This window comes from Bubalus bubalis, chromosome 2 (assembly GCF_019923935.1).
Source record: "Bubalus bubalis isolate 160015118507 breed Murrah chromosome 2, NDDB_SH_1, whole genome shotgun sequence".
Lineage (NCBI taxonomy): Eukaryota > Metazoa > Chordata > Mammalia > Artiodactyla > Bovidae > Bubalus > Bubalus bubalis.
The window spans coordinates 17,228,417-17,253,994 of NC_059158.1; the positions used below are offsets into that span (position 1 = coordinate 17,228,417).

The 25,578-nt window shown below is 39.8% G+C and overlaps 1 long non-coding RNA gene across 1 annotated transcript in view; it reads left to right on the plus strand.

Annotated features, from left to right (window-relative positions):
- LOC123464890 overlaps window positions 1-24,950 on the plus strand; it is a 46,852-nt gene extending 21,902 nt beyond the window's left edge. Inside the window, exons 2-3 of the long non-coding RNA XR_006639951.1 lie at window positions 22,265-22,380; window positions 24,727-24,950. This is a non-coding gene — a long non-coding RNA (uncharacterized LOC123464890). The remainder of the gene's footprint in view (window positions 1-22,264; window positions 22,381-24,726) is intronic.
- Window positions 24,951-25,578: the final 628 nt, after the last annotated feature.

Below are 25,578 nucleotides of genomic sequence, written 5' to 3' on the forward strand. Positions count from 1 at the left end.
CTCTGCAAAACTTGATTCTTATCTCTTTCACAGAACTGAACATATTCCACCTTGTATTCATTGTCCAGTTAGCCTAAGTTCTATGAAGTAAATTGAGTTCCTTCAAGGTTCAATCCTGGCATGTCTGTTCTTCTCACTCTATATTCTCACATATGGCTGCTTCTGCTGCTGCTGCTGCTAAGTCGCTTCAGTCGTGTCCAACTCTGCGCGACCCCATAGACAGCAGCCCACCAGGCTCCCCCATCCCTGGGATTCTCCAAGCAAGAACACTGGAGTGGGTTGCCATTTCCTTCTCCAATGCATGAAAGTGAAAAGTGAAAGTGAAGTCACTCAGTCGTGTCTGACTCCTAGCGACCCCATGGACTGCAGCCTACCAGGCTCCTCCGTCCATGGGATTTGCCAGGCAAGAGTACTGGAGTGGGTTGCCATTGCCTTCTCCGCCCATATGGCTAACTTTTTATAAAAGCCATTCCTTCTCCCTGGAAGACCCTCTCTCTTTTACCTCCTGACTTCCCGGACATCTTTCAGATCTCAGTAAAACCCACTTCCCCAAAGCAACTGTTCCTGATTCTGACAGAGCTCAGCTCTCCTTGTTATGTGGACATATGGCATTCTGTGCTTTTCCCTCTCGACACGTGCCCCAATTGTGGTGCAACATTTAACTTTGAAATTCACCTCTTTCTGTTTTTCTATTAAAATTTAAGTCCTAATTTACAAAGTCCACATGTGTGCTCTTCACTGCTGTCCATTCTTTGCATCCCACAGGTCTTCGTTGTGTGTTTGTTCAATGAAACATTTTTGTTCGTGCAGAATAAAATTTCAATGAATTTTTGATGCTGCTATCATGGCATACAGTGAACTAAAACCATTGAGGTCTTTTCTTCCCACCCAAAACCTCGTACCCTGATTATTTGGACATAATTACAGAACTAGAACTGTGGGGGTTCCCTTTTGGCTCAGCTGGTGAAATATCTGCCTGCAATGTGGGAGGGAGGCCTGGATTTGATCCCTGGGTTGGGATAGTCCCTGGAGAAGGGAAAGGCTACCCACTCCAGTATTCTGGTCTTCAGAATTCCATGGACTGTATAGTCTATGGAGTCACAAAGAGTGAGACACGACTGAGCGACTTTCACTTTCACAGAACTGTGGATGCATTTGCTTTTAATTGTTAACCTATTAGATGGAAAACACTGGATGTTCAGTCTTTTATTCTGCATACACTAGCCCATGCAGTTCATGTCCTAAGATAATGTGATAATCCACTCACGGACTAAAAGGCTGAATAGGACATGCCGGGAGAAATATCAATAACCTCAGATATGCAGATGACACCACCCTTATCGCAGAAAGTGAAGAGGAACTAAAAAGCCTCTTGATGAAAGTGAAAGTGGAGAGTGAAAAAGTTGGCTTAAAGCTCAACATTCAGAAAACGAATATCATGGCATCCGGTCCCATCACTTCATGGGAAATAGATGAGGAAACAGTGGAAACAGTGTCAGACTTTATTTTTTGGGGGGGCTCCCAAATCACTGCAGATGGTGACTGCAGCCATGAAATTAAAAGACGCTTACTCCTTGGAAGGAAAGTTATGACCAACCTAGATAGCATATTCAAAAGCAAAGACAGTACTTTGCCAACAAAGGTTCATCTAGTCAAGGCTATGGTTTTTCCTGTGGTCATGCATGGATGTGAGAGTTGGACTGTGAAGAAGGCTGAGCGCCTAAGAATTGATGCTTTTGAACTGTGGTGTTGGAGAAGACTCTTGAGAGTCCCTTGGACTGCAAGGAGATCCAACCAGTCCATTCTGAAGGAGATCAGCCCTGGCATTTCTTTGGAAGGAATGATGCTAAAGCTTAAACTCCAGTACTTTGGCCACCTCATGCAAAGAGTTGACTCGCTGGAAAAGACTCTGATGCTGGGAGGGATTGGGGACAGGAGGAGAAGGGGACGACAGAGGATGAGATGGCTGGATGGCATCACTGACTCGATGGACGTGAGTCTGGGTGAACTCTGGGAGTTGGTGATGGACAGGGAGGCCTGGTGTGCTGCGATTCATGGGGTTGCAAAGAGTAGTACATGACTGAGCGACTGAACTGAACTGAACTGAGAGACAGTGCTCTGAACCTGCCGCTTCAGTCTAGTTTTTACCATAGGATTCTCAGCTTCACTAGAGGAGTTCAGTTTCTTAGCTGTACTCTCGGATCATGACAGATAAAAATACTTTAAGCAGAGCCTACAAATGAAATATTCTTACATTGTACACAAACACCTAATCTCTCTTTGAAGGTTCAAAAGAAATTTACCTCCTAGTTGAATTGTTACCTACTTTTCCTAGATGAAAGTGTCATCTTCCTCCTTATGGCTTCCTAATGTCATTCTCACCATTTATTCTCATTGACCATTTTCTGACTTATAGTAATTATCTGAACAACACCAACTCCCCCTCCTTTAATTCAGTTCCATTGGGACTACAAGGGTATGCCAACTGCCTTGAAGTTGCTCTTTACTGAGTATCAAACATGGCAGAAACTGGCCAGCCATTTGTTCTTTCTGAGGTAAATATTGTCAGATCAGATCAGATCAGTCGCTCAGTCGTGTCCAACTCTTTGTGACCCCATGAATCGCAGCACACCAGGCCTCCCTGTCCATCACCAACTCCCAGAGTTCACCCAGACTCACGTCCATCGAGTCAGTGATGCCATCCAGCCATCTCATCCTCTGTCGTCCCCTCTCCTCTTGCCCCCAATCCCTCCCAGCATCAGAGTCTTTTCCAAGGAGTCAATTCTTCGCATGAGGTGGCCCAAGTACTGGAGTTTCAGCTTTAGCATCATTCCTTCCAAAGAAATGCCAGGGCTGACCTCCTTCAGAATGGACTGGTTGGATCTCCTTGCATTCCAAGGGACTCTCAAGAGTCTTCTCTAACACCACAGTTCAAAAGCATCAATTCTTCGGCGCTCAGCCTTCTTCACAGTCCAACTCTCACATCCATGCATGACCACAGGAAAAACCATAGCCTTGACTAGACGGAACTTTGTTGGCAAAGTAATGTCTCTGCTTTTGAATATGCTATCTAGGTTGGTCATAACTTTCCTTCCAAGGAGTAAGCGTCTTTTAATTTCATGGCTGCAGTCACCATCTGCAGTGATTTGGGAGCCCAGAAAAATAAAGTCTGACACTGTTTCCACTGTTTCCCCATCTATTTCCCGTGAAGTGAGGGGACCAGATGCCATGATCTTCATTTTCTGAATGTTGAGCTTTAAGCCAACTTTTTCACTCTCCACTTTCACTTTCATCAAGAGGCTTTTTAGTTCCTCTTCACTTTCTGCCATAAGGGTGGTGTCATCTGCATCTCTGAGGTTATTGATATTTCTCCCTGCAATCTTGATTCCAGCTTGTGTCTTCCAGTCCAGTGTTTCTCATGATGTACTCTGCATAGAAGTTAAATAAACAGGGTGACAATATACAACCTTGATGAACTATTGTAATTAAAAGCAAATACCCAGCCTTTGGTATTTTGGATAAACTGACAACTGGACAAAACTAACTGCTATTCCAGATAAAAGTTCCTTTTGTTTTAACTTTTTTCTTTTAGAGAGAGTTCATTCTAGATAACGTTTAGGTAAATACAAATGGGATTGATAAGTTAATTAGGAAAAAAAAAAACACACTGTTGCAGGATACAAAAGTAGACAAATCAGGCATCTTCTGTATACTTCAAGACCCATTTTATTAGGAGTTGGCAGCTCAGACAGTAAAGAGTCCGCCTGCATACAGGAGACCTGGGTTCCATCCCTGGTCAGGAAGATCCCTGGAAGAGGGCATTTCAAACCATTCTAGTATTGTCACCTAGAGAATTCCCATGGACAGAGGAGCCTGGCGGGTTGCAGTTTAAGGGGTAGTCAGTCCATGGGGTTGTAAAGTGTTGGACACGACTGAGCAATTACGCACAGCAAACTTCTCTAGGTGACATCCTGACATTTAGAAACAGTTTCTCTCACTAGTGTGCTTAACTGCAACTCATGCTTTTCAGTGGAAGATCAAAAATAAAAGTAATATTCTGTAACAGTCAAGTAATTATTTCTATCAAGGATTTTTTCTTAAAGCTAAGCTAGAGAAATACATTGTGAGATAGAGCAGATAATGAGAAGTATAAGAGATCCAAACAGGGAAGCCGCACAACCAATTGAGAATTTTCTTTAGGGGAAAAAGAATAAAACCTCAGTTTGGAATCATGTTTTATACAGAGATTTGCATAATCTTGGGAAATGTAAAGGATTTTCTACTCTAATTTTCCTTTTCCAGTTGAGAAAACCAGGCCTAGAGAAGTAAAGATAAGTTTTCCAAGTCAAAGAGCAGTTATGTTAGGATTCTGATGAGAGCCCAGTGACAAGCCTTAGGATCCAAGTGCTTCTTTAGGCTGATAGGCTGGAAATTGGGGTACCAGTAATGGTGCTGTCTTCAGGCTGAATTGTTTTGATTTTTGGGAAACCTCTCTCTTTGCTCTTAAGGCCCTCAACTGATAGCATAAAATCCAAAATCTATTGGTTTAAATGTTAATTACCTCTAAGAAAATATCTTCCCAGGTGGGCATGTCAAAGAACTACAATTAGAAAGAAATGTACAATTCTATGGAGTATGTTACCATGTGCCTCAGGAATTGAATATCTATGCTACCTGTTCTACATTCATGGCTTAGGAAGGGAAAACAAAAGTGACAATATTTTCCCATTTAATCGTGTCCAGTGTTTTAGTGCATGCAGGCTGCTGTTACAAAATGCCAGAGGCTGGGTGGTCTATAAACCACATTATTTCTCACAGTTCTGGAGGCTAGAAGTCTAAGATCAGGGTGCCAGCATGGTTGAGTGAGTGAGGGCCTCTTCCAGGACATATCCGTAAATAGAAGGGATGAGAAAGTATTTCAGGCCTCTTTCACAAGAGCCCTAATCCCATTCAAGTGGGCTCTGCCCTCATGACCTAATCATTTTCCAATGGTCCCCCCTCCTAAAATCATTACTTTGGGAATTAGGTTTTCAACATATGAATATTGGGAGAACACAAGCATTTAGATCATCACACCCATCAGGGAGACTGACTTTTCTAAGCTAACCCAATGTCTCATCCATACTGAATGCTCTGTGGTGCTGATAGGAAGCCAAGGACTAAGGAAGCTGGATAAGGACCAGCATCCCCTGGTGGAGGGTCTGAGATGGCAAACTCCTTGATGGATTTCACAATAATATATGAGTGTCTCCAGGGTCTTCCTTGGTTATCAGTCATTGAGAAATCCCCTGTAATATACATGTTCCTATTCGAAATATGAGTTAATTACTGATTTCTTAGACAAAGTACCAGTTGACCAACATGGAATCATCACGGCTATGCATATGAAGAAAAGGGCCTTAGACAGTTGCAAATTTCATAGTGGAAAGTCCTCAAGACTTTATTCACTTCAGATAGCAATTACAAGTTTGGGGATCTCTCAAGATCTTTCTTGGTTTCCATAATCAGCTAGGACTACAAGAGCTCACTGAAAGCTGTTAAACATCTGGTTATGGTTTATTCCAGATCTTTGATTTATTTTTAATTACTTTTTAATTTTAGTGTACTGTAATTGATTTACAATGCTATAAATGTCAGTTTTTTTTGAACAGTGAATAAGTTATACACATACATATATCTACTCTTATTTAGATTCTTTCCTTATGGAGCAACAGATGGGTTCCAAATAGGAAAAGGAGTATGTCAATGTTGTATATGGTCACCCTGCTTATTTAACTTATATGCAGAATACATCATGAGAAACGATGGGCTGCATGAAGCACAAGCTGGAATCAAGATTGCCAGGAGAAATATCAATAACCTCAGATATGCAGATGACACCACCCTTATGGCAGAAAGTGAAGATGACCTAAAGAGCCTCTTGACGAAAGTGAAAGAGAAGAGTGAAAAAGTTGGCTTAAAGTTCAACATTCAGGAAACTAAGATCATGGCATCGGTCCCATCACTTCATGGCAAATGATGGGGAAACTGGAAACAGTGGCTGACTTTATTTTTTTGAGCTCCAAAATCACTGCAGATGGTGATTGCAGCCATGAAATTAAAAGATGCTTACTCCTTGGAAGGAAAGTTATGACCAACCTAGACAGCATATTAAAAAGCAGTGACATTACTTTGTCAACAAATGTCCATCTAGTCAAGGCTATGATTTTTCCAGTAGTCATGTGTGGATGTGAGACTTGGACTATAAAGAAAGCTGAGGGCCGAAGAATTGATGCTTTTGAACTGTGGTGTTAGAGAAGACTCTTGAGAGTCCCTTGGATTGCAAGGTGATCCAACCAGTCCATCCTAAAGGAGATCAGTTCTGGGTGTTCATTGGAAGGACTGATGTTGAAGCTGAAACTCCAATATTTTGGCCACCTGATGTGAAGTGCTGACTCATTTGAAAAGACCCTGATGTTGGGAAAGATTGAGGGCAAGAGAAGAAAGGGACAACAGAGGATGGGATGGTTAGGTGTCATCACTGACTCAATGGACATATGTTTGTGTAGACTCGGGAGTTGGTGATGAACAGGGAGGCCTGGCATGCTTCAGTTCATGGGGTCACAAAGAGTCGGACATGACTGTGCGACTGAACTGAACTGAACTCATGTAGGTCATTACAGAGAGTTGAGTAGAATTTCCCTTTCTATACAGTAGGTCCTTATTAGTTATCTATCTTATATATATATATATATTAGTGTGTACATGTCAATCCCAATGCCATAATTCATCCCTCTCTTCTTCCCCATGGAACCGTAAGATTATATTCTACATTGTGACTTTCTTCCTGTTTGTAAATAAGTTCATTTATACCATTTTTTAATATTCCACATATCACTGATATCATATGAATTTGTCTTTCTCTGACTTACTTCACTTGGTATGACAATATCCAGGTCCATCCATATTGCTTCTGATAGCATTATTTTGTTCCTTCTTATGGCTGAGTAACATACATTGTATATCTGCACTACATCTTCTTTGTCCCTTTCTCTGTTGATGGACATTTAGGTTGCTTACATGTTCTGGCTATTGTAAACAGTGCTGCAATGAACACTTCTGTGCTTAGTCGATCAGTCATGTCTGACTCTTTGCGAGCCCATGGTTTGTAACCTGCCAGGCACCTCTGTCCATGGGGATTGTCCCTGTGGAAAATAATAGGCAAGAAGATTGGAGTGGGTTGCCATCCCCTCCTGCAGGGGATCTTCCCAACCCAGGGATCAAATCCAGGTCTCCTGCATTGCAGGCAGATTCTTTACCATCTGAGCCACCAGGGAAGCCCTGATGAAGAAGGAACACTGAGGTGCACGTATCTTTACAAAGTATGATTTTCTCCTGGTATATATCTAGGGGATTGCAGCTTTTTAAAAGATACAGATAAAAAACTGCCCAGGAAAAGGCATATATGGCAGACTCAAAGAAAGTGTGAAACATGGAACTTTGCTTTTCTCTTCCCAGGGTGTCATGGGTAGCTTTGTGCTCCCAGCACCGATGTGCTGGCATTGAGCACTTGCAGACATGGGAGCTCACTCCAGGGTCCATGTCCAGAGCTTTTACTAGGGCTCCATCTTGTAAGCATGATTGATGGTCCATACAGCTGATCTCAGGCTCAAACCTCTCTAGAGGTGCAGCTGATACTGCATGATCAAAACCCCTATCCTGAATCACATCATTCTTGTGGCCAAAAGTTTTTGCTCTAAACCATGCTGTTTACATCCCTATCAGTCTGGCCAAAGACCCTCACATAAACAGTAGCACTTTCCTCCGTGTCAGCCTTTTACACCTTTAGTCACCCTTCCCCAGAGGAAACAACCTAAGGGTTTAACAACCTAAGGGAGCTCCCAGGAAACAAGGGCAAAGTCCAGACTTCCCTTTGGATGAGGCTGAGCCCTTTACTACACAGCCCTGTGGCTGGATTTGCTTGACAAGGCTCCCTCTTTAACTTCACACTAAGAAAATGTGAAGTGACAAACATTGGTCAAGCATTTATCTTCTTCTGGTCTTTCTCTGAAATGTTTTTCTTGCATATCTTCATTAATTCTTATACAACTCCATGATGTGGACGATAGTTTGAATGGCATTATGGAGAGAAGTAAATTAAGGCTGGCCTAAAGATTCAGAGCTAGTGAGTGGTGGAGTGGGAGTATGTACAAAGGCTACAGGACTCCAAGGTTCATACTTAAAGCCACTATGTGGCAAAGATCCCAACATTTCTTTTTTTAACCTTTTTATTTATTTGGTTGTGTTGTGTCTTAATTGTAGCATATCCAGATCTTCCAACTCTCTTGTGGCATGTGGGATCTAGATCTGAGAGCAGGGATTGAACCCCAGGCCCCCTGCATTAGGAACACGGATCCTTAAGCACTGGACAATGGGGAAAGTTCCAACACCATTTCCATTCGGAGGAAAGTTTCACATGCAAGTGCACATCCAAAGAGGATTGTTGAATCAATATTGTCCAGTCCTGTCATTCTGTTCCACAGTATATATGAATTAATGAAGTTACAACATTAACTCTTCTTGTTATCCATTTAACAGAGATAAAAAAAAGACAGAAAGACATGAAGATTTCCCATATGCTCATGATGCCATGATCAAAGAAGGCTTATGTGACAGGAGCATTTCAAATGGTCTTTTTATTTGGCATCCCAGAAATCAGTACACCGTGGGGCATAATAGTACAATAAGATTCCAGATAGTGAAAGGCATGTCTTTCTTTATCAAAGAGGGCCAGAGCAATTCTGAAATGGGGGGTGGGAAAGAAGACCGGTATTTATGCCTTCAGATACAAATGCTTTCTCAGAGAGATAAATTTAGAAAAAAAATTCATATGAGTGTTGAGAGTGTGAAAATTGTTAACCGTAAATCTCTCCCCATGAGCATATGACATGGAAAACTTCGTGTACCCCAGAATACCCTGCTTTGGTAACACAGTGTGAATGATCCAATATTCTAATGATTTTCTTAATTTTGGGTGAAGCTTTCATGAACTTCCCATGTGACCAGTGGTGTTGATAAGTGATAAATCAATTGGAATGGGGTTCCTGAAAATGGGGTGGACAGATGAGAAATGTAATCTGAAGTCTAAGTGAAGGGAGTTCGATACACAGTGGGAGAAAGGATTTTAACTTCTCTGAGGAATGGTTGGTGAGATGTGGTCCTCAAGGTTCTATGTGAAGGAGCCCACTCCTTCTATGTGAAGGAGCACCAACTGAGGACAGGGAAAAGGATGGAGTCTAAGCTCTGGTGGCAAGACAGAAGTGTTTCAGCCCACAGCCCTTCATTATAGACAGAGCGAGCTCTCTGTAGGCAACGGTATCCAAAATAGGATACCAGCAACAGCGATACAAATGACCAAGCAATGGAGGAGCAACACAGACCTGTTCTAAGCAACCCAAGGTGTTCCTAGTGGGAAAATACTGATGGCCTCACCACCCCTTACTTCTTAGTTCTACTTTTGTCTGAGAGAAAATTTCCTCCAAGAAGGATAGGAGTTCACTCTCCTTCCAGGAAGCCAGTTGGGGACTCTAAGCCATGGAATTACCATTTGTATCTACAGTCAACTTTTATAACAATACTGTGTCTCCCACCCCTCAAGTGGGTGGCCTTGGAAACAGCAGTTACAATCGTGATTTTAAAGAAATATTAAATACAGATGTTCTTCTCTTGTACTGCCTGTAAAGTTTAGAAACAGGTAATTGTGAAATCGTTTTTCAAAGGTGGGACAGTTGCCTGCTTTTTAATTACCTTGATTACGCTAGAATATGCCCTGAGGTTAAAATGTCTTTTGCTGAGAAAAGTGACCTTGTCCCTACCACACCAATGTGTCATCTTCTTCACTAAATTTCTTATAGCAATGTAAGTTTTAACTTTCAATTTCTTAATACCCAGTGTCCCCAGGAAGAGTTGCAAAGAGTTGGACATGACTAAGCGACTAAACTGAACTGAACTGAACTGAATACCCACTGTCCCCAGGAAGTAGAAGCTTTATGGAAAATTGAGTATCCTCTCTTAATATCGTGTCCCCATGTGGCTACTGTTCTTAAAGACCCAAATGGCACTCTTTCCTACCACCCAGAACTTTATTCAGTGCACATTTTTACATTAATTTATGGTTCTCTTCTTTTTCTCCAATGTCAGCATTAACCACCTAATTTTTTGTTTTACTTTTGTTCCCCTATTATGTCATTAGCCACAGGATTTCTTAGTGAACAGGATTTCTTAGCGAACATAGTAGATTCAGTGTAAATTTGAGTCATTCTCTATGAAAAAGAATACAACTTTGAGATATAAATCAGAATCATTAAAGAAACATTTTAATTGGTTAAAAAAAGTCAAAATGTGGTTATCCTAGGACTATATAATACTTTAACCACATTTATCTTGATGAGAAGTTTGAGTTAGGTATTTGATAGGCCTCACATGCTTTATTTTCTTGGGCTCCAGAATCAGTGCAGATGATGGCTGCAGCCATGAAATTAAAAGCTGCTTGCTCCTTGAAAGAAAAGCTATTAAAAAACTAGACAGCATACTAAAAAGCAGAGTCATCACTTTGCCAAAAGAATGACTGTATATTCAAAGGTATGGTTTTTCCAGTAGTCATGTATAGATACGAGTGTTGTACCATAAAAGAAGTCTGAGCATTGGAAAACTAATGTTTTCAAACAGTGGTGCTGGAAGTACTGTTGAGAGTCCCTTGGATTAAAGGAGATGAAGTCAGTCAATTCTAAAAGAAATCAAACTTGAATATTCAAAGGAAGTCTGATGCCGAAGCTCCAGTATTTTGCCCACCCGATTCGAAAAGCTGACTCTTTGTAAAAGACCCTAATGCTGGGTAAGATTGAGGGCAGGAGGAGAAGGGGGTGACAGAGGATGAGATGGTTGGACGGTATCACTGATCTGATGGATATGAGTTTGAGCAAACTTCAGGAGATAGTGAAGGTCAGTGAAGCCTGGTGTGCTGCAGTCTATGGGGTCACAAATGTCAGATATGACTTAGTGCCTGAACAACAAGAAGAACAAGGCCTAATGTGTGGATATGAAGTTTAATATTTATGAAATATAAGCAGTCTTACATTACACATACAGAATAACTTCAGTAATCTGAGTTGTAATAAAGGCTAATCACAGCACAATTAAAAGGCCCAATGTAATCACAATTCTTTGATTTGTTGTCACTACCAGTTTCTAATTGTTGCTCTTCAGTTGCTAAGTGTGTCTGAAACTTTTGGAACTTCTTGGGCTGTAGCCCACCGGGCTCCTCTGTCCATGGGATTTTCCAGGAAAAAATATTGGATTGGGTTGCCATTTCCTTCTTCAGGGTATCTTACCTATAGAACCCAGTGCTTTCTCCCAAGGTCATGCGAGGAGGCTTGTCTCCAGGACAGACAGGAGTGGAGGGTTCGCTCCTAGGCTCATGAGTCCATGTGTCTGCCCGGAAATCCACTCATAGGAAGGACACAGCTACAGGGAGCAAGTGAGACGTGAGTCACAGGCTAGGGATCTTTTGCTGTTTTTGCCTGGCCCTCCCAAAGATAGGAGAGAGTCGATAGAATTCATCATCTTTCCTCAAACCTTCCGTGCTCTTTGGATTTTAAATGTCATTCTTTTTATAAGCTCTTTAACAACCTGGAGTCCCGTCCCCTTTTACTCCTGGGGAGCTCCTCCAGATCCTATTTCACTTCCTTTTTGAAAATTCTTGTAGCTTTTCCAGACAAATCAGCTCTTCTCTCCTTTGGGTTGCTATGTTAAGTTTTACTTACATTCACCAAAAAGATGAATACAACTGGACTAATTATTTATTCACATATTTATCTCTTTCTCATGAAAAATTTGGGACCAGCAAGATTAAATTCAAACACTAACCCTTTATAATATTTAATAAATGTAAGTTGAACAAATGCTCAAAATACATTATTTATTTATAAATTGGTTATTTATGAATTTCTATGGTCATTTCTCATGCCAAAATGCCTTAGGCTATGTTTCAGGATAGTATTACATTTTTATTAATGTAAAGGAGTAAAGTAGTAAACTCAAAATCAGGGTTTATCAGGAAAGTCTGGGGAATCTTAGTTTTTGTTATCCAGGGTCAAATGCCTGTTGAATAAGTATTGCAAGCTAGATTCTCTTTCTTTCTCCTCCGATGTCAGGAAAATTTCACAAGTCATCAAGTTATTCAGGGCTATATCCTCCTAGATTCTTATATAAGTTAATAAAGGTGAAATAGGAATATGAAGGACCATAGAAAAACATATGGTCAAAGTTTTCCTCTACTTTTTTTCCCCAAGATGTAGGTTATCTTTTAACTGACATATAACACCATACACATTTTAGATATGCAACACAATGGTTTGATATTTGTATATATTGCAAAATTATCACCACAGTTATTCTAGTGTTAATTTACTAGTGTGATCCATCATCACACACTGCTTCAAATTTTCAAATTTTTCCTGTGGTGAGTACTTCAAGATCTACTCTCTTAGCAACTTTCAGGTATACAATACACTGTTATTAACTATAGTCACCACGCTCTGTATTATATCCCTGTGACTTATTTGTAACAGGAAATCTGTATCCACTTCTCCCATTCTAGCTCCCCCACCCAAACCCTGACTCTGGAAACCACCTAACTGTTGTGTATTTATATTTTGTTCTTTGTGATTATTGGTTTTTGATTCGTCACTTAAGTGAGCTCATATAGCATTTGTCTTTATCTGACTTATTTCACATAGCATAATGCCCTCAAGTTTCATTCATGCTATCACAGAGAGCAAGATTTCTTCATGGTAAGTCCATAACTAATACATTAAGAGTACTTGCATAATCCTGAGGATAATGTTGGTTAACTCCACACCCTACTCACCTCTCATGGTGAACAAACTGTTGATAGTGGTATAATTCGTGTAATTTACCCTTTAATTGTTCCCTGTCTGTTTGCTTGACACCATTTTGCTACCTGCCCCCTTGGACTTGATTCCCAATGTCCAGTGCAATAGCAAGCATCATTTGCACTTGGCCTCAGAGGCGGGACATGGAACAGTTGCTATACTTTGGCAAAATCCATTACGACTATATAAAAATAAAACTGGAGTGAAGCAAATACAATTTTTACTAGAGAAACTGTATAATATATTGGTTTTTAAAACAAAAAAGCAATGCAGTGACTAAATTTTGTGGATTTTAATGCTTCGTAATTGCTTACTATTTCTTTCCTTGGCCATTTCAGTTTATGTGAAAAAATTATTTTAAGAAATGAATATATACACTGTTTATAAAAATACAATGCAAATATATCCAAAATGCTATCCAACATGAAAAAAAAAAAGATGAGACACCAATAAAACTTAATTAAATCATTCAACATTTAAAATGAATTTCTAACTCTAGCTTATTGAATGGTTCCCTTTTATGTAATTGAAGCCCTATTATGAAGTCTATACATAAAGAAAATTCAAAAGTAAAATCAATCTATTTAATGTATTCCTCTCAATCAAAAATTCCATTTCCTTTATCCTTCCTAAATTTAAATCACCTCAGAACACTACATCTCTATTTATATTTTGCTCATATCAGAAAACACATAATAAAATAGGGTTACAAATGCATCAATTGTACAGTAGTTGCATCTTTAAATATAACTCATTCATTTCACATGCTTCATTTCATTTCACTAATAATGTATAATAATATTGTCCAATTTAGAATGAATGTCCAATATGTGGTAGATGAGATAATGGATATTTACAAACTGTATTTTTAACATCACTCTTGACCAACTATATAGATATATATGTCTACAATGTCCTTCAGAAATTATTTCTTACAGTGAGACATAGGAATTTTACTTTGTATAAAAGACAGAATTAGACCATAATTATCTTCTTTGGTAAAAATGCAATATATTACCATATTACTACAAGGAATTGTACACATCTATAAGGTAACCACATCTCTTATACCACATATATTAAAATTCAAAAAAATTAATAAATAACATAAGTAATGAAACACATCACAGAATACACAAACATATTCCTAGGTTGCTTTACCCTGACTAAAGAAGAGTGGAAAACTGAGCATTTCCTCATTCCTTGGCATATTCCCTTGTGGCTCAGCTTGTAAAGAATCCACCAGCAATAAGGGGGACCTGGGTTCGATCCCTGAGCGTGGAAGATTCACTGGAGAAGGGAACAGCTACCCACTCTAGTATTCTGTCCTGGAGAATATAGTCCATGGGGCCAAAAGGAGTCAGAGATGACTGAGCGGTTTTCACTTTCATTTTTTACCACTGGGACAAAGGGCAGAGGGTTTATCAATAAAACCTGGGGAGTCTTATTCTCTTCTTTCTAAGGTCAAATGCCTGTTGCATGAATATTAAAACAGACTCTCTTCCTTTTCTCTCTTCTTGTCAGTAAAATATCTCAAGTCATCATGTTATTCAGGGTTATGTGGGCATAGATTCTTAGGTCAATTAATATAGGTGAAATAAGACCATAAGGAACATAGAAATACATATGATCAAAGTCTCTCTCTCCATTTTTTTCATGGTGTATTTTTTAGATTGAGATATTAATATAATTGACATATAGCATCACACAAGTTTTAGATGTACAACACAATGATTTGGTATTTGTATATACTGCAAATAGGAGCTTCCCTGGTGGCTCAGATGGAAAATAATCACCACAGTAAATCTAGTTACCATCCATCATCACACATTGTTATGATTTCTTTCTTGTGGTGAGAACTTTTAAGATCTACTCTCTGCAACTTTCAAGTGTGTGATACACTATCATTAACTAGAGTCACCACGCTCTGTGTTATATCCCCATGACTTACATATAACTGTAAATTGTACCTTTTAACCCACTTCACCCATGTTGGCTGCCCACCCAAACCCCGCATCTGGAAACTACCAATCTGTTTTCTGATTTATGTTCCGTTCCTCATGGTTGTTGTTTGATTCTACATTTAAGTGTGATCACGCAGCATTTGTCTTTCTCGAATTTATTTCGTATAGCATAATGCCCTCAAGATTCATTCATGTTATCCCAAACAGCAAGATTTCTTTATGCTTAGTCCATAACCAATACATTAAAAGTATCTGCATAATCCTGATGTATAATTTGGGGTATCTCCACATCCTACAAGCCCTTATAGTGAAAAATAGTTGATAGTGGTATGTGTATCTTATTTGCTCAGTCATGTTTGACTCCTTGTGACTCCATGGCCTATAGCCCATCAGGCTCCTCCATCCATGGAATTCTCCAGGCAAGAATATGGAAGTGGGTTGCCATGCCCTCCTGCAGGAGATCTTCCCAACCCAGGGATCGAACTCAGGTCTCAATCATTGCAAGTGGATTCTTTAACATCTGAGCCACCTGGGAAGACCTTCAGTTCAGTTCAGTTCAGTCGCTCAGTCGTGTCCGACTCTTTGTGACTCCATGAATAGCAGCACGCCAGGCCTCCCTGTCCATCACCAACTCCCAGAGTTTACTCAGACTCACGTCCATCGAGTCAGTGATGCCATCCAGCCATCTCATCCTCTGTCGTTCCCTTCTCATCCTGCCCCCAATCCCTCCCAGCATCAGAGTCTTTTCCAATGAGTCAACTCTTCGCATGAGGAGGCCAGAGTACTGGAGTTTCAGCTTTAGCATCATTCCTTCCAAAGAAATGCCAGGGCTGACCTCCTTCAGAATGGACTGGTTGGATCTCCTTGCAGTCCAAGGGAAACTCAGGAGTCTTCTCCAACACCACAGTTCAAGAGTGTCAATTCCTCAGTGCTCAGCCTTCTTCACAGTCCAACTCTCACATCCATACATGACCACAGGAAAAACCATAGCCTTGACTAGACGGACCTTTGTTGGCAAAGTCCTGTCTCTGCTTTTGAATATGCTATCTAGTTTGGACATAACTTTCCTTCCAAGGAGTAAGCATCTTTTAATTTCATGGCTGCAGTCACCATCTGCAGTGATTTGGGAGCTCAACAAAATAAAGTCAGCCACTGTTTCCAATTTCCCCATCTATTTGCCATGAAGTGATGGGACCGATGCCATGATCTTAGTTTTCTGAATGTTGAGCTTTAAGTCAACTTTTTCACTCTCCACTTTCACTTTCATTAAGAGGCTTTTTAGTTCCTCTTCACTTTCTGCCATAAGGGTGGTGTCATCTGCATATCTGAGGTTATTGTTATTTCTCCCGGCAATCTTGGTTCCAGCTTGTTCTTCTTCCAGTCCAGCGTTTCTCATGATGTACTCTGCATATATGTTAAATAAGCAGGGTGACAATATACAGCCTTGACGTACTCCTTTTCCTGTTTGGAGCCAGTCTGTTGTTCCATGTCCAGTTCTAACTAAGGGAAAACCTTAGAAGACGATTACAAAAAAAAAATACTTACTTTAAATTTTAACATAAAATTCAAGATGAAAATTAAAAGTAGTTAATGATAGATGTCACAAGAACATTCTAGATCATATAACTTTCTGAAACATGTAGAAATATCACTAAGCAGGCATCTATAATTTCAAAATACTCTTTTAAAGTATATGTTCTATTATCACAAATATCTTAGAACCATCAATTATATAAAACTGGATCCAAAATACTGTTCCAAGGGCAGAAAACAGGAAACACTATAAATGAACATTTCCAGTCACACCAGCCCTTCCCCAAGGTAGCAGTCAAATGGAGGAAAGCTGGACACTCTTGATAAACACACGTGGGTTCTAATCCAGGTGTGGCCAGAGGTATAACTTGTATGACTCAGGGCAGGAGATTCAACCTCTCCAGTTTTCTGTTTTCTTAAAAATCTTAATGTATTTAACAACGGTTTACTGAATGCCTCCCCAGCACCAGATTCTACATTACAGAAAGAAAATACTTTGATAAATGGGACAGGTGAGGTCACTGATTTCATTAAGATTATATTCTAGTGGAAAAGACAGGTATTTGAACAAGTAATCCAAGCATGAAGAGATGGGGAAACAGGAAGGATTCACACTGTGGGAGCAGAGAGCAAGGGAACTCGGCCCCTAGTCTAAAGGGTTAGGAGTCACTGTCCAAGGAACTGACACAGAAGCTAAAAATCTAAAAGATACATGGGAGGAAGCTGAACAAACTGTAGGAAAAAACGTTCTCGGCAGAGCAAAACAAGGCAAGGAAGATAGTGCAGGACCATGGTATGTTCAGGGAACTGGTCAGGTCTGGTGTAGCTGGACTGGAGAGAGGAGAGGACGGAGCAGGAGTGGAGCTGAAGCCCAGGCAAGGGCCAGATCTAGGAGAGACCCAGGAACAGCGGGAAGAAAAGGAGGCTCTCTCTAGGGAAAAGGGTAGCCATCCAAGGGTTTAGTGAGCAGAGATACGATTATACATCTATGTTTAAAACAAAACCCCGCTGAAGAATGGAGCCAGTATTAGAGGGAGCAGAAGGGGTTTCAGGGATATTAATTCAGGGACTGGGATTACCCTGGAGATTGTTGGAGCAGTTTGTGGTAGAAGGTCTGGAAAGAAAAGAAATCTTTAAAAGATTTAAGTAAAAGAATGTTTAAAACTTACAACAAAGTCTAATATGTAGGAGGGATAAGCAAAGTAAGAGAGAAAGAAGTTTTCTAGCTGTAAAATAACTAGAGAATCACCCCTGCCATGTATGATAGTTTGAATAAAAATATAAATGTGACAATGTAGACTACATTTAGCATCTCTGAGAAGGCAATAGCACCCCACTCCAGTACTCTTGCCTGGAAAACCCCATGGATGGAGGAGCCTGGTAGGCTGCAGTCCATGGGGGTGCTAAGAGTCGGGCACGACTGAGAGACTTCACTTGCACTTTTCACTTTCATGCATTGGAGAAGGAAATGGCAACCCACTCCAGTGTTCTTGCCTGGAGAATTCCAGGGACGGGGGAGCCTGGTGGGCTGCCGTCTACGGGATCGCACAGAGTCGGACACGACTGAAGCGACTTAGCAGCAGCAGCATACTGCCTAGTTGGAGAAGGCAATGGCACCCCACTCCAGTACTCTTGCCTGGAAAATCCCATGGACAGAGGAGCCTGGTGGGCTGCAGTCCATGGGGTCGCTAGGAGTCAGACACGACTGAGCGACTTCACTTTCACTTTTCACTTTCATGCATTGGAGAAGGAAATGGCAACCCACTCCAGTGTTCTTGCCTGGAAAATCCCAGGGATGGGGGAGCCTGGTGGGCTGTCATCTCTGGGGTCGCACAGAGTCAGACACGACTGAAGCAACTTAGCAGCAGCAGCATACTGCCTAGTGCATAGAAGAAACTCAAAAGACTGAAAATGATTATCTTTAGAGTGAAGTAACAATTCACACTTCTTACAAGTGATGTGAGGTTGAATTTATTTCTGGGTCAAATCCTGTATTTTGCACTCTACCATTGGGTGCAAAGACTGCAGTTCACCAATGCAAAGTGAAAGGAATGTGGCAGGAGGCTGTGTATGTGGAAAGAGTCTACACTGTGACCTCCAGATTATGAATGCTGCACCTTTACATGCTGGCAGCCAATAAAAAAATGTTATTTGAAAATATATGTCAATCCGTTTGGTGAGATTTTTCTCTTAAATTTATGAAGACGTTCAAGACCATGATCTTGATCACAGTTTGTGTTCTTTTCCAGGGAGTCTGTTTTTACTCCTATGGGTTATACCTTTCTGATGAAACCCTTTGGGATGGAATAAAATCTTGAGACTCTGCAGTTTGCACCTCCAGTGGCCAAGACAAAGTTCTTGGCAGGGGTGCTATAGAACTGCAGTTTATCCACACACAAGGTACACATACATGGAGATGGCCACACAGAGACCTCTCTGGTGGGCAGGGCACAGGAGAACCATCCCACAACAGAAGTAGCCTGTTTGACTTCCCTAGCTATAGACACCGACCATCACTATCACCAAGGAGGAAGGTGGTGTTTCTGTATTTTAGGTTAATACACATACATTTAGACTTCATATCTACGAGCATGCAGTTCTAACAAAAGAATGGGAGTTGAACGGGCTTTTTTATAAATTTTTAAGACCTTCATATCTTTATAAAGAATTATTCTCTCTGAATATTCTGAAGGACAGGGGAGTCGGTGTGCTATAGTATGTAGATTCGCAAACAGTTGGACATAATTTAGGACTGAACAACAACTCTAAATATTCTATTGTGCCATTACAATGGAACTCTATGTTACTCAGGAATTAAATAAGTGGGGAAATTTGTGTGGAGAAAAACTTACTCTTGAACATTCTTTAAATCACCCACAAAGAATGGTATATGTGGTTTTATATGTACTTTGTGATCTTGCAATAAGCCTAACATGGTCAGGCTTTGTCAAGCATTTAGACAAATTTCTACCTCTTTAGTGGAGAAACCAGATGCAACACTAGGCCTCTCTTTAGTGGTTAGTTTTAAAAAATAAATGTTTGTCTGTCTTCTGCTTTTTTAAAACAATATATACAATGTTTAAATGTTGCTTTCTACTTATATTTACAACAAAACATTGGCTACATTACCCATGTCATACAAAACATCCTTCAGCCTTTCTTATATCCAATAGTTTGTACCCCCTACCCACTACTCACCGCTAGTTCGTTTTGCACATCTGTGAGTCTACTTTTCTGATTTATGTTCAAGCACATGTTAGTTGAGTAAGTTAAAGCTATTCAACTCTACTGCATACAAAAGAAACATACTTTTCTAAATCTCTTTTCAAAATCAACACTCAAAATACCGTTCTAATTTTAAAAATCAACTTTGAAGAATAATTTGAATCAATTTATTGTCTAATTTAACTAGTAAATTACCTAACTCTTTTGCGAGGTCATTTGAAACAGTAAACATCATTGGCCTAATTAATTAGTCATCCTTTTAATGAACTGGAATATTAAATGTGCAGAAAAGAGGGGGGAGTAATGTAAGATTTCCCTCCTCTTTTCTCACTCATATGTGTACATTAATCCAAATGAATCCCAAAGTCACGTCCTTCTAGCCTTTTATTCATTCTCATTTAATTTTAGAACTGAAAAACTAGTCCAAGATTATCTGCCATGCCAGATTCCTTCTCTTTGCCCTTCTGGATATATTTTCTTCCTTCTCCACCATGTTTATGGCCTCTGTGGGATGGCCTAGGGACCACATCAATAGGCCCCCTTAGTTTCTGTCTTACTGTTGGGATCGACAAATGGGAAGCCCTGGCAGGAGATGGATGGAAGGAAACAGAATGAGATCTGTGAACTTATTCCCCTGGCTCCCTCCTCTTAAATTTTCCCAGATACAATCACAGTTTCTTCAAGGTGTCCTCCTCTGCAGGACTCTAAGTTCCAGAGATGCCCCCTTCTCCCATTTCTTTGGATCTAGGCTAAAAACAACACATTTAATAGCACCCAACTCCCATAACTTGATAACACTCCTGAAATATTTTCATTTCTGTATACTGTTTGTTTGAATTCTAAATGCTACAATTTTTTTAATTTTATTTTATTTTTAAACTTTACATAATTGTATTAGTTTTGCCAAATATCAAAATGATTTTACACATGAAAACACTGAAACTGAGGAAAGATGGCTGCCAAGTTCCAGGTAAGACAACCACTAGGCAGCCTGTGAATGACGTTGGGAAGAAACCAGAACGTTCCATTGCCAGGAACAGAAGCTTCTCTGAAGCAAATTAAACAGACAAAAAGATGGAGATGTTCTTTGGACCACAGAGCAGGGAGATTCAGTGGGACTGACTTGGAGAATGGGAGGAGGCAGAGTCCAACCTTTATAATCAGGAATGTGTCTCTTTTCTCCATCCCTCTCCTTAGCTCCCAGTTGACAGGAAGGCTGTCCCCACAGGACAGGAAATGCAACTACTAGAAGCTGTGTCTTTACTCATCCCAAAAGTTCTAGCAAAGTCCCAGAAGAAAGTATTTTAAGTTAGCATTACTCAAAGCCCACCATGAACAAATTAGATGAAACCTGAGTGCTCTGATCAAGACAGCTGGCAATTCCTGGAGTAAGGAAACAGGGTCAGCCCCACCGACAAAACATAGACTCAGGTGGGGAATAGGTGATTTCTAAGAGAAAGAGATAGGCAGAAAACAGAAGAAAAAAATATTCCTTAGAGATAGGAATAAAAGGTGTGTAGAACCAACAGACAACTGGTATACCAAAGCAAGACCGGAATCAGTTATCTGAACCTAATTCAATTTATGTTTCACTATGACACATACAGAAACCAAATAATCTGACAAACCTAAATCTTATTCCATAGAACTTAAAGAAAATAATCGAACTGTACATACCAATGATCAACATTAGTCTTATAGTTACAAGTCAGAGAAAATTATCAGATACATTATCTCATTTATTCAGTTATTCCAGATTCGGAATTCCATATACTTTTCCCTTGACCTTTTTCAAGGTCAGACAAATGTTTGTGAACTTTGAGAATCCAAAGATTATTTATAAATGCTTCAATGGTGTTCACATGTGGTTAAGAAACTACAGTGTACACATTTCATAAGAACTCATGCTTGTCAGTTTTATTGTGCTAAGAATCAGTGTGGAAATTCAGCCAGAGACCCATTAGGATATATTTCTGGGTCAAAGGCCAAAGTTCTTGGAATGGTCATGTCTTCTTTTCTGCACACTGCATTTTGCCCAGGCCCCAGGTGTAACTCTAATACTAAAAATGTAGCTCCCCCACTCCCCGTGAAAACCACTGACCAAGGCTTTTGACATAATATTGCAGAAAAGCATGGATATGTCAACTTACGCAGAAATGCGTGGTTAGTATAAAAATCAAGATGCCAAGGCTGGCAGACTCTCATGATGGTTTTGAGGTAAACTGCGGGTTTGCTCTGGTGAAATTTTAGAGGTCAGAAAATACATGAAGTTGACCCCATGATGAAGTATTTAATAAGCTGGGGAAGAAAACAAACTTGGTGTGGATTCCACTCAATTTAGAGTGAAAACTAGAACTTGATTCAGAAGACTAGGAAGAATGACAAAACACAATAAGATGAAAGAATGAATTTGTTTTGCCCTTTCTTGATAAAGGTAAAAAGGTAAATTTGTATTTAATACAAATAACCTTTTCAATTTAAATATATATATAAATATATATAAGCATATTTAAGTTTATATACATAAATTATATCTATATATAAAACAGTATATAAAAGTGCATATATACAGTTTCAGACATTTTCTAAATTTCTCATTTATGACAACAGATGGATTGAAGACTTCCAAAATTTGCAGCTGAAACTCACATCATGTGATATTTTCAAATGTACTTTTCTAAATGGTGATGGCAACCATGGGATCAACCCCAGTTGGCAGACATGAGGTCAGTAATCCCCATGTCAGAGTTTCTTTGGTGCTGCTAGTTAGAAAAACTGAAGTTGATATGTCTGTCAAAGCTCAAAACTATATTCAGTGCATTTCACATCAGAGGCAGGGGGAAACGCCCACTCTCTGGAGAAACTGTCTCAAGAAACTGGTGACAGATGTGATATGAGGACAGGAAGGGAGAAGTCAGTAAGCAAAAGGTGATCTAAAATCTTGAGCCTCTAGCTGTGTATTCATTCAACTATGCTTACAGAGCCCTTTGCTTTTATACTGACTACAAAACAGTAGGAAAGAAAACAGCTGAAGTCAGCCTGCTTTCTTACACCAGTCACTGAGCAATACAAGAAGTAAGCACTTTAGGGGATGCAATTTCATTCTGCAAAGTGTTGGGAGGTTCCCCTTAGTCTATAAACTGTGTCTAAGGGGATTAACCAAAAGTAAATTCAAAAGAACCTGATCAAAATCTCCTAAGCACTTTCAGAATTTAAGTAGAAATGAAATGCAGGTCTGGTAACCAAGATTCAGTCACAGATGAGTCAGATCCAGAACCAGTTTAGACAAATACCTGTGCATCGTACTGCTCAATCTGGAGTCTCCCCATTTTCCAAAAAAAATGACTCTGTGATATCCTTTAAGATCCACAACTCAGTCTACATATGAACTTTGACATGTTAGCACTATGTTGGAAAGACGATGCAAACAAATAGATTTGTCAGAGGTTGAGAAGAAAAATAAGAGCTACTGTTGTGGAAGGAAAAATATTGCCTTGCCAAACTGCTGACATAATGTCTAACGGGTTAAGGCAAAGTTAAGGAACAGATCAGATCTCAAGTTTCAATCTCTGAGCCTCGTGTTTTGAGCTTTACATTCTGAACATAGACTTCCACAATATTATAGTTCATCATCATCATTTCAGGAAAGAATATGGGGAAAGAAAGAGTTGTCAGGAGAGTTAATTTTCGTCACAATATGGTTAATATTTATTTTCTAGCAAATCAGATAATGTATGCAAGATACATATGTCAAGTAAGCACCGATATAATACATTAAAACATTTGCATGTGTAAATGCACAGAGAAGACTTTTCTATTGTTATCATAAAGCATGTTGAACATGCAAAGAAAAAAATAAAGAGCCTTATTCCTAAAATGTTGTGTAATCTGAAGATACAATTATACTCTACATAGGAGAATGACAGACACCCATAAAATGGGTAATCCACAAATACTATAACAACAACAGTAAAACTTCCTATGAATACAACTAATTTTCTGGGACTAAAGGTATCTAAAGGTGAATCCACATTATCTTTGTTTCTCACTTTATATTCTTCCCTAAAATGCTATTCCTTTAATAAAGTGCAACTAATTTGCATTCCAAAAGTGTGAGGTGGATCAAAGTTTGTCACCCTTGTAATGTAAGTGTAAAAGATTATCACAAGTACAGGCAATTTATAAGCAGATTGCCTTACACCCAGACCTTGGGGACCTGTCACTAGCAGTAAAGAGATAGTTGAGATTTCAGGTCAGTTACAAATAGAATTAGGCAGAGAATATTTATACACCTGTTCTCATTTTCTCCATTTTCTTTTGAAATTGAGAACACACTTGAGTTACTTTGAAGTGATATTATTGACTTGCATAACATTTTTTTTTTTTTTGCTCTGCAATGTGAATGTGCGTTTTTCAAATATCAAGCCTTTGATCTGAGTTGCTCCATCAGAACACTCTATAGAGAATGGAAACCATTTCTATATAAGGCTTTGCTATGCTGAGAGGAAGACTACTCTAGCTTGGAAGAGGTTGGAAATATCCCATCAGAAAGCTCTTTTCAGTCCTCCTCAGCCTAAACACTTTACTGAGAGGGGTCAAACAGCTAGAACAGAACCCAAATTACGCAATGCTTCCACAAGGAAGCTAAGCTAAGTGGAAACTCAGAGGTCACCAACTGGACTCCTTAGTGCAACAAGGGTCAAACAGTAAAAATGCCCTTAAAAAGCAACAGGTACATTCTCCTAAATCCTACTGATTTTTACAAGTTGTCCGATAAGTTTAAAAACTAGACTCTTAGGTATCATTATAGAAAGTAAATTGAACTATTCAAGAAGGAGGGAGTGGTAACAATAGTGGTGTGGTCAGTCTAAACTTTGAACTCTCAAAGCAACCAGCCTGCAAACTACAAAGCACCAGATGGTTTTATAAACCTGAAGGTCTATAAATCTTTCCTTAAGTTTTCAAAAAAAAAAAAGTTGTTTTCTTTGTGGGATTGAGGAAAATGTTTGCCATTGAGTATCTGAGCCCCCCAAACCCAAATAGCTTTTTAAGTTTTCTTGCTCTACATGCAGGAGACAAGCAGAACAGAGGCCAAGAGAGCAAGCTCAGAGCACAGCGTCGTCTGGCAGCTGTCTGGTGGGGAGAGAAGGCTGAGCTTCTATTTCTCAACCTTGACTGTCTCACTGTAGTCATCACAACTTAATGAAGTTCTGAGATTTTAAACATTCACGGACTGAGTTTACAGATTCCTCCTTCAATTGGAAAAGTAATATATATTTCTGATTTTCAATTACAACTCCAAATCTCCAGTTTTTAAATCATATTCAGCAGTGGCCAGAAAGAGGGAATGATGGGGGAAAGACTTCCCTGATTTTGTTATTAGTCACTAATTTGTGTCTGATTCTTTTGCAACCCCTTGGACCGTAACCAACCAGGCTCCTGTGTCCACGGGATTTCCCTGGCATGAATACTGGAGCGGGTTGCCATTTCCTTCTCCAGGGGATCTTCACCACTCGGGAACTCGAACCTGGGTCCCCTGCATTGGCAGGTGGGGTCTTTACTGCTGAACCAGCGGTGTGACTGTAATCTGTAATGGAGTCAACTTGATCCCTACAACTTTTAATGTGTGTGTTTGAGCTATCCATTCCCACATCCTACCCGGTAGAACATGCATGAAGAGTACAGAAAATTGGAGAGAAAGAGGGGCAGACCAAAGAGCCATTGGTAGCCACAATGCAAATTGGCTCATTTCACTTGTCAAGGTCTGTGTACACACCTGTGTGTGTAGGTGTGTCAACTTTGTCAGGATGGGATTCAATCAGGCAACAGACTGCAAAAAAATATGAGGCTTTGATTTTGCTACAAAAATTAGTGAATCAGAAAAGGGCAACTGTTCTTGGCTGACCCATCTATCTTACATAGTT